The sequence below is a fragment of the Solanum stenotomum genome, chromosome 6 (assembly GCF_019186545.1).
Source record: "Solanum stenotomum isolate F172 chromosome 6, ASM1918654v1, whole genome shotgun sequence".
Classification (NCBI taxonomy): Eukaryota; Viridiplantae; Streptophyta; class Magnoliopsida; order Solanales; family Solanaceae; genus Solanum; species Solanum stenotomum.
The window spans coordinates 12,497,638-12,507,121 of record NC_064287.1 but is presented as its reverse complement, the minus strand read 5'-3'; the positions used below and the strand labels follow the sequence as shown (position 1 = coordinate 12,507,121).

General features: G+C 34.8%; 1 long non-coding RNA gene across 1 annotated transcript; it reads right to left on the bottom strand.

The window, feature by feature from the left end:
* Window positions 1-241: 241 nt before the first annotated feature.
* Window positions 242-680, bottom strand: LOC125866566 (uncharacterized). The gene is made up of 3 exons (XR_007446542.1): window positions 604-680; window positions 444-507; window positions 242-345 (listed from the first exon to the last, which is right to left on the bottom strand). It is a non-coding gene; the product is annotated as an uncharacterized LOC125866566 (long non-coding RNA).
* Between the last annotated feature and the right edge of the window lie 8,804 nt (window positions 681-9,484).

Below are 9,484 nucleotides of genomic sequence, written 5' to 3'. Positions count from 1 at the left end.
TCATCTGCTGTTTCCCCCAAGTGTTGACGATTTTGAAGTTCAGCCTATAAATAATACATTAGGAATTGTCTTGATAAAGCAAGATGAGAGCTAAAAGTCAAACACTGCCTTAAATTAAGGTCATGAATCTTGTCATAAGCAGGAAAGAAACAACACATTGAAGTTACTGTACATACATGATTACTTAGTTGAAAAGTCAAGGGCTTTGAAAAGCAATTAATGGTCAAAAGAATTACTTACTATTACAACTTCAGTTTCAGGATCAACTTGTTTTCCATTCTTCGTACGAGTTGCAATAAACATTTCAGCCTTTGATGGTTCCTCATTATTCTCTTTGGTTGCACGCTACAAAAAAAGTAAAAAAATATAAGCAACTAACATGTAATCTAACAAAATATAAAAGATAAAAAAAATATTTATCTACAAAGTGTCTAAAATGATACCAGTGCCATGCGTACTCTTCCAAAATTAACAGGCCCCATTCGATGCCTCCATTTTTGTTTCTTTCTGTTTTGAGAATTTAAAGAACACATGGCCTGTAATTTAAGAAAAAGTAATTAATATATATGGGCTAAAGAATTAAATGCATTATTTGTATCTCACTTTAACAGTTGGAAGCTCCCAATACTCTATCAACTGGCGAAATTGAACTTCTGGTATCCAACTAGGACAATTTTTTAGCCTATCTTCCAGTGTTTTATACTTATCAAAATAATTCTCCTTAACATATCTCTTATGTCGCCTCCAAGCATCACGAAGACCATCCATCACCCATTTTTCTCCTTCTGCTGGAATTATAAACTTGGTCTACACAAATAACATATATGTTACTAGTAAAATAGACATAATGAAACAGATACATAAAAGGTTGAGTATTCTTACATTGACATATTCCCACATGCGTAGTTTAGTATCTTTTGGCACAGCAGGCCAACCAGTATACAACAAGGTGATGAATCTAGAGTTCCTAGCAATTGTTCCTAGAAAATTGCTCAAATCAGACACTCTTTTTCCAGTTGGTCCGACAGCTTGTCCATGATCAAATGTCACCTCCTCTCTTTCTTCAAAATTTCTTGCATGAATAGTCTTACATATTGTGTGTCCTCGAACCTTTTTCTTCTCCAAAGTTCCTAATTTAATGTAATATTAATAAATAAGATAAAACATACTATACAACTATAAAATTTACAATGCGAGTAAACTTATATAACTACCAAAAGAAGATTTAAAACATACCATCTTTTGAACAATTTATGTCCATATCTTTATCTCGAACACACTCATCAACTTCTTCTGGCGCAACACCATCAGCCACTTCGATATTGTTTTCATTAATACATGGAGATGGCATAGATCTAACATCATCTGCTGGCTGAATATAAGGTTCTTCTTCACCCACATGTATCCCATTTTTTTCTAGAAAATGATTAAGACTCATCGCTGGTACAAGTGACTTTTTCTTAGCTTTTTTGTAATTTTGTAGCTCCTCAATATCAAGTTGATTTTCTTCTTCACCTTGTGTTCTTTCAGTCATATGGGAAGTGTTAACTTCTTTCCTTGATAAAAGTTGGGTCACAGATTTATGTATAGGTAGTTTACTCCTCTCTTGCATTTGAATTGACTCCTCAAACTGAATTGATCTCTGCATAGGTTGTCTTTCACTTGCATTTGATGTAACAGACATACAATTCTTCCTTTTATAAGGTGGTGCCTGATCAGAATTTTTTCCTTTCATAACTAGATTCTTGCGTTCATTGTCAAGTTTTTCCTTCTTAATTTGAAATTGTTTGCGCAGCTCAGCACTTGATCGAAATTGATAATCAAAACTTACATTCTTTATTGGACTTGAACCGTTGTTAGAATTCAGAACCTTTTTCTTTAAGGCTGCTCCTTGATTCATTCTTCATATAAAAATAATAGTTAGTATAGCAACTAATAAGAATTTAGTGCAGAAAATATAAAAATGCAGTGTAAAGTTTGCAGAAAATATAGAAATATAGTGCAGAAAATTAAAAGGTAGTGCAGCAATGCAGAAATACAGAAATATAGTGCAGAAATGCAGAAATATAGTGCATAAAATATAAAACAATGCAGAAAATACATACTGCAGTGCAAAGTGTGCAGAAAATGTAAAAATACAGAACAGAAAATAAAGAAACATAGTGCAGAAAATTAAAAGATAGTGCAGCGATGCAGAAATATAGTGCAGAAATTCAGAAATATAGTGCAAAAAATATAAGACGCTGCAGAAAATACAAAATTGCAGTGAAAAGTGTGCAGAAAATGTAAAAATGCAAAGCAGAAAATAAAGAAACATAGTGCAGAAGATTAAAAGATAGTGCAGCAATGCAGAAATGCAGAAATATAGTGCAAAAAAGATAAAAACAATGCAGAAATGCAGAAATATAGTGCAAACAAGACAAAATGTTGTATACCTTCAAAGATTTCTCAGACCAAGAAAAGCAATGTATGATAACTTTATTGGAGAATTAGAAAACAAAGTGACAGCTATAAAACGTAAAAACTTAAAAACTTCGTAAAATGAACCATTTTTAACTCCCAATTCCAAAGACTTAAAGCTAACTATGTAAGGCAGAGTTAAATTGTAGAATAAAAGAAAGAACTTATGATGTATCCTCAATATCGAACTCATCCTCATCCTCAGATTCATGTTCAGGTTCAGGTTCTTCAGCAACAAATTCATGTGGATACACCTTAATAACTGTGGCTGGTATATCACTCCTCACTAAGTCAACTTCACCATTATCTTCAGGTATAGAAGGGCCCATTGAATGGTCATATGGCTCATTTATATAACTTTGGGGGACATCAGATTCGGCTTCATCACTCATACTAAATAAGTCTCTTGGGACTGTTTTCATAACATAATGCTTATCATCATCATATGGATCCTTCACATAAAAACATTGATGAGCTTGAGATGCTAATATAAAAGGCTCTTCCTGAGAGCACCTTCTGTTGAAGTAGACATAAGTAAAGCCATAAATATCCTCTTTAGCCTCATACCATTCACACTTAAATAGGACAACTTTAAAATGGTTATAGTAATCCAACTCAAGGATATCAACTATTTTACCATAATAAGTTAGATTTGCATCAATCGGATTTTTATCCTTAGAGCTTGCAAAACTCGTAGTTAAAGCAACTAATGTAACACCACTATTTTGTGTTTTACGCTTTGCTTCACGTCGCCTTGTATGAAATCTATACCCATTTATAATATACCCTGCATATCTTTTAGCAACTGAATTGGGTCCTCTCGATAACTGTTTTATCAAATCTGACACATCCTCATGCATAACACGAGCTTCAAACCATTGAGAGAAGCTTTGACTATGATTTTTTGCCTTACTCCATTTAGATCCTTTTCCTTGATTACTAACCTCAAGTTCATGCTCTCTACAGAACAAATATTGTTATTTGTTAGCAATCAGATGAGTAAAAATAATTTAAGAAGTATATACAATAAATGATATAATACTAGTGAATCAATTTACCTAATATATTCTAGAACTTCATCACAATTGTTTAGTATTTATCCATGTGCTTGATGTCGTGACTTGTTATCAAGAAAGGTTGGCTCGCCCTTTTTTCCACCTAGTGGACAACCTCTATTAGGAAACAAGTTAGAAGATTGATCGTTTCTTCCATGGGCCATTATTTGATTTCTTTTGCACTTTTCCAAATACATTTTCAACATTCTGTAGGCTATTAAGCAGATCTGTTCCCTGCAATAAATGAGGAGGAGACCTGAATTCTGTCTTTCCATTAAAAGACTTTTTGTCAGATCTCCACGGATGATCCATAGGTAGAAAAACACGATGGCTCATATAACAGATTTTTCGACTATGTTTTAGATAAAACGAGTAAGTGCCATAATTACAACAAGGGCAAGCCAACTTTCCTTTTGTACTCCAACCGGACAACATAGCATATGCATGAAAGTCATTAATTGTCCACAAAAGAGCTGCTCGCATTTGAAAAGTTTGATTTCTTGAAGCATCATATATTTCTACCCCGAATTCCCACAACTCCTTCAACTCTTCTATTAATGGTTGTAGATAAATGTCAATGTCATTTCCAGGTGATCGCGGTCCAGGTATAAGCAAAGAAAGCATAAGGTATTCTGATTTCATGCACATCCATGGAGGTAAATTATACACCATTGACATAACTGGCCATGTGCTGTGAGATATGCTCATGGTTCGAAATGGATTGAATCCATCACTTGCTAAGCCAAGTCTCAAATTACGAGAGTCTTTTGCAAATTCTTGATGCATGTTATCAAATTCTTTCCATGCTTGTCCATCAGCAGGATGCCTTAACTTTCCATCTTTAGAACGTTGCTCGTCATGCCATCTTAATGATTCTGCTGTTTTTGAGCTCATAAATAGCCTTTTGAGTCTAGGAATCAACGGAAAGTGTCTCAAAATTTTAATAGGAACACGATGAGGTTTCTTAGAAGACTCAAGCTCACTATCTACTTCAGGATGTTCAACAAATCGAGAAGCTCCACAAACATGGCAATACTCATCATCTTTATGGTCACCTCTAAATAACATACAATCATTAGGACAAGCATCAATCTTTTTATAGTCAAGACCTAAATCCCTTACCACGGCCTTGGCTTTATTGTAAGATTCAGGAATGTTCAACTCAGGAATCGCTTCTTTCAATAACTCCAAGAGAGAAGTAAAAGAAGCATTGCTCCATCCATGGAGACACTTCAACAAGTATAAACGAATTGTGAATGATAATTTAGAGAAACCTTTACAACCTGGATATAGTTCTTGGCTTGCCTCATCAACTAAATTATAAAATTTTTGGGCGTCTTCATTTGGGCCTTCATAAGCTCCTTCATCTTGTGCAATATCTCTAAAGGTATCATTCAACAATCCATCAATATCATCATATGAGTGAGCTTCATCCATGTTAGTATCAACATTTTTCGGTATTTCCCATTCCCCATGATTGATCCATCTTGTGTAGCCTTGAACAAAGCCATAGCATATTAAATGATCATATATAACGTTCCTTCGATACCAATGGATATTACAACACTTTGAACATGGGCATTGAATTTGTTCTCCTTGAGGATCTCCAACAGAGTAAGCAAAGTCCAAAAAAGATTGAACACCATCAATATACTCTTTACTATACCTTGGATAATCCATCCAACACTTAGATAAATTATTTGAGATCCTAATTATTAAAAGCTGATGTAAAATCTCCAAGATATACATTAATTTATGCATTAACAATATAAATAGCTCCTAAAATTGAAACTGATTCTTCAACATTATATATAGTATAAAAATAGAACAATAAGAAAATAGAGAGGATAAGAAGTTCTTACCCAGCCATGACAATTACGTTAAGTCAAAATTCAAGTTCAAGTCCACTAAATCTTCTCACGTGTAGGATAATTTTCTAGGAGAAAAAATAAATTGAAATTAGTATTATTCAAAATCAATATGCTACCAAGCTCACATGATAAATATGCTACCAAACTCACAGAGAAAATCCTAACAAAATCACAAGAAACTATTAACATTGCACCATATGCTACCAAGCTCACAGAAAACTATTTTTTATAAGTAGCAAGCTCACCACCAAAGACAAATAATCTTTTCTGCTAAAGCAAAAACTGAAAAAATCTAAACATCAAGATATATATAATAACAAGTACAAACCTGTAGAAAATACTTACAAAAATTAACATTGAGGAAAAATACAAGAACTCCTAAGTAGTAAAGCAGATCGAGAAATCACAATGAAAAAACATAAACTCTAAAACCCAGTTGACAAACTAACATAATATTAGTTGTAACCCAAAAGATATCCCTAAAAAATTAAAACCCGTAGCACAAATTCTGTTCACACTAAAACCCGAAGCACAAATTCTGTTCACACTAACAAAAGCTCACAAATTAAAACAATATGATGAAGGATATTTAAGATTACCAAGTGTAATAATGAAACCCGTAAGTAGGCGTTGATTTATGATGAAATCTCAAAGTTTTTCAAAACCCTACCTCGAAGATGAACGCTTGTGGAAGATTCAACAGATTTGCCTCACTATAGTTTTGAAGAAAGTAACAAACTCTTTTCTAATCGATGAATGGCAAAAACAATTCCCAGATTTGATTCTGAAATTTTTTAGGGATGAGAGTGACTCTTCACTCTCTGAATGATGAATGACAAAGAGGACCCCGCTAATTTTTCTTAAAACCCAAATATATGGAGGGAATGATAAATTTAGCTGAAAATTTAAGTGAATATTTAAGGCACAATTATAAAGTGTTGTCATTATAATTAAAAATTAATAACACTTAAAAAGCGTAGCAAAATATATAATAAAGTGTTGCCAATTATTTTATGAGTGGGAAACACTTAAAAGTGTAACCCATATTGTCTAAGGGCACGTTTTTTAGGCATGGTCTATTATTTTGTAGCCAAAAGGTCTGATCAAAAGTAAAGCCTCAAAAGTGTGCCCTTAAATATTTTTTGCAACGTTTTTGAAGTGTGGTCTAAAATAAGTGTTGCCATAGGCCAAATATGTTGTAGTGTGTTAAAAGTTCTATATTAAACATCTGATACTAAGCTACAACTCTCAACGAGTATTTATAGTTTTCAAAAATCTGTGTTGCAGCAGATCATTCGACGTCGTTAGTCGAGATCACTAATCAACTCGGCGATCCACCCTTTGGTAGGTTTCATTGTCGTCTTGTTCTATCCTTCAGTATCGTCGTGTTTGGATCATTGGGCGATATAGTACAGCTTCGCATAACTACTCCGCGATACGCCAACTGTTCTTTTTCACCGCCGATTAGATCTTTTCCTTAAGGGCTCAGCACACTGTAATAAACGGCGAGGATAAGATCTTTTGGCGACTCGCCGAATGGGTTCGACTATTCTCAGATCTTCATTTCTTCGTTCTTTCAGCTGTCTTTGTTCCTTTTTTTTCTAGGTAGTGTCCATAATTTCCCTCAAACTCCAAATACCTGAAACTTAATGGTTTTCATCAGATATTGAGATAAAATATGCATTTGAGGACACTAATTCTATCAAAATATATCCCTAAATGAGTCCAATTTGTGGACTCATCAACACCCCAACTTAAACTTTTTCATGTCTTCAACCAAAATCAAGTTCATCCATTCAAAAAGGGTGTCTCGAACAGTGCTACACAAGACTCAATCATGAATGCACACAACAAGATTCAATGTACTTATGAAAAGATCTAATGTGCACTCAAAGATTCAAGTTGTGACTCACCAATATGAAAGATTCTCATGCTCACAATACTTACTTCAAATGTACGTTCAAGCTCAACCAAAGTGTTCAAATGCTCTCACACAAGGAATAATTCCATATTCACACAATGGTTCACAGTTTAAAGCTTTGGAATCAGATGCAACACTCACACTCATAAAGAACACATTGCATAATTTCACCCATAGGTTTGCCCGTATTTTCCAATCAACATTTGTTTCAGCTCACTTAAGATCAAAAAGTCTTTTCAAGGTTTATAATGGGGCTGAGTGCAAAGGTATGGTCATTAGTCGAGATCGCCAATCAACTCGGTGATTCGCCCTTTGGTAGGTTTCATCGCCGTCTAGCTCTATCCTTTAGCATTATCGTGTTTGGATCATGAGGCGACATAATACAACTTCACAGAACTGCTCGGCGATACTCCGACTACTCCTTTTGACTGCCTATTTGATCCATTCCTTCAGGGCTCAGCACACTGGAACAAAAGGCTACGATAAGATCTTTTGGAGACTCGCCGAATGGGTTCAGCGATTCTCGGAACTTCATTTCTTCATTCTTTCAGCTGTCTTAGTTCCTTTTTTTGCTAGGTACTGTCCATGTTTTCCCTAAAACTACAAATTCCTAAAACTTAATGGTTTTCATCAGATGTTGAGATAAAATATGCATTTGAGGATACTAGTTCTATCAAAATATAGCCCTAAATGAGTCCAATTTGTGGACTCATCAACACCCCCAACTTAAATTTTTGTTTGTCCTNGACACTAATTCTATCAAAATATATCCCTAAATGAATCCAATTTGTGGACTCATCAACACCCCAACTTAAACTTTTTCATGTCTTCAAGCAAAATCAAGTTCATCCATTCAAAAAGGGTGTCTCGAACAGTGCTACACAAGACTCAATCATGAATGCACACAGCAAGATTCAATTTACATATCCAAAGATCAAATTTTCACTCAAAGATTCAAGTTGTGACTCACCAATAACAAAGAATCTCATGCTTACAATACTTGCTTCAAATGTACGTTCAAGCTCAACCAAATTGTTCAAATGCCTTCACACAAGGAATGATTCCATATTCACACAATGGTTCACAGTTTAAAGCTTTGGAATCAGATGCAACACTCACACTCACAAAGAAGAACACAATGCATAATTTCACCCATAGGTTTGCCCGTGCCTTCCAATCAACATTTGTTTCAGCTCACTCAAGATCAAAAAGGTCTTCTTAAGGTTTGTAATGGGGCTAAGTGCAAAGGTATGGTCATTTAGGCTCAGTGACTTTCATCCTCATGAAAGGTGGTTCTCACAACACTTCCTTTTCTTTTCCTTCATCATTCTCTTTAGTGCTCATAAGTCATCCTATTATTCCCTTTCCATGGATTGTTTGGGAACCTAATTTATTTTGTACTTTATTTCACTACTTTATTTTTCATTCTTTTTCTTTTTCTTTTTCTTTTCTCTCTTTTTTTAATATGGGGGGGTTCCATTTTTCTCAAATCCATGGGTAAGAGGAGGCTTTCCTTGCACTTCTTGACTTTCCACATCTTTTCACCACACCCCTAACTTAGACTTTTGGCCTAAGTTGGCTATTCATCTAACCATAACTTCATGAGGATTATGGGTGATGGATAAAGAAAGATCATTGCTTTCATCAAGTTTCTTCCAAAGAAAGGGAAAGCTCAAGGGGTGTTCAAAAGTGGTTCGCACACTCACAAGGTAGGTCACATAAGAGGTAAATGTCAAATTGGCTCACACTCTTAGAAGTTGCCTAAGATCATATCAAGAGATAGCATCACTTAGTTGACCGGACGAACGGGGCAAATTCTAGGATCCATCATGCATAGTTCACAGGTAAGCTCATCATACTAGGCATTGACACTATCAGTGAAACAAGACTCCACACTTTTGTTAGTGTGCAATGATCATCATAAGAGATTCAATTTGATACTAGGCTAGTCATAGTTCACATATTGTCTATGCAACTTCAATTGGCCTCATCGTAGCCGCGCATTCATGTTCGTTCGATTGAGAGGACTATTTAAGTCATCAATATTGATCGGAACTAAGACTCAAATTTTGTAAAAGAACAACCACATTCAACATACGAGAGGTGGCAAAAATTTTCAGACGGGTCAAAATCATTTTGCAATTTAAAATAAAAGGAGCCACAAGCACAAACATCCA